Here is a 1,112-nt window from a genome sequence, read left to right as displayed (position 1 = left end):
TCAAATATAACGATAGAATTGCTCTGACAGCAGAAACAGACCTGTGATTGCTCAGGTCCAGTTCCTCTTAAAGTGGGACATGACAGCAAGGTGGCTCTGGTGCTTTGTTTAAGGGGTCAAATAATGACATGTGGACTCAGTGACCAGTGAACTTTGTCAACAAATGAAAGCTCTCAGACCTCATCAGTTCACAGTGGTCCCTCTTGACATCATTTCTGGTCAGTCTCTGAGAAGCGTTTCCGTCTTGGAAGCTCAAATCGTTCAGACTCTGCTAGATGAGGAGCTTAGGACCACGATGGAGCCAAACTCAATGGATTAGTGTCAACCCTGAAGAAATATCTGCTCTAATGCTGAGTGAGTGACTGGTTTGAGTATTTGTAGGTCTGAACTGCATGAAGACCAAGAGAAAAGCCCAATGGTTTTACTTATTGAAAAGAATCTGCTGCAGTCCATGTAAACTGAAATAAAACTGAAGAAACATCTGCCGTTTGCAGTGATGTATGGGATGTTTGTAGAAAATAATATACTGAACATACCTCCAAATAGATTTGTGACACCTGTTTCTGGACCACATCTTGTGAGGAGAAGGAAACACAGTTATGATGTTTGTTCAACTTTAAATACTTCATTATTTTCTGATCCACCAAAACAGAGGAAGATCAGTTTGATTGCTGGTTTCATAGAGCAGAAGAAAAAAAGTTTCACATGAGCTATATGTGTGATCAAAAGGTGGGAATGCAAAGCATCCTCTGACCCTTTGGTCTGAGATTCTCTAACTTCACTCTTCAGTCAGCACTGGTTGTGTCTGGTGCACTCAAGGTGAACAAGTTGAGATCTTTGTCATCAAGCACACGAATAATAAAATGAACAAAGTGTGATTTCAGAGTATGAAGAAAGAAAAAGCCTGAAAGCATTAATGTGACTAATCTTCTGTCATCATAATGTGAACTTGTGACCACAGCCTCATCAAGACCAACAGCCTCATCAAGACCACCAGGCTTATCAAGACCACCAGCCTCATCAAGACCACAGGCTCATCAAGACCACCAGCCTCATCAAGACCACCAGGCTCATCAAGACCACCAGCCTCATCAAGACCACAGGCTCATCAA

The sequence above is a fragment of the Nematolebias whitei genome, chromosome 13 (genome assembly GCF_014905685.2).
Source record: "Nematolebias whitei isolate Nwh7 chromosome 13, NemWhi1, whole genome shotgun sequence".
Taxonomy (NCBI): domain Eukaryota; kingdom Metazoa; phylum Chordata; class Actinopteri; order Cyprinodontiformes; family Rivulidae; genus Nematolebias; species Nematolebias whitei.
This window is presented reverse-complemented; position numbering follows the sequence as displayed.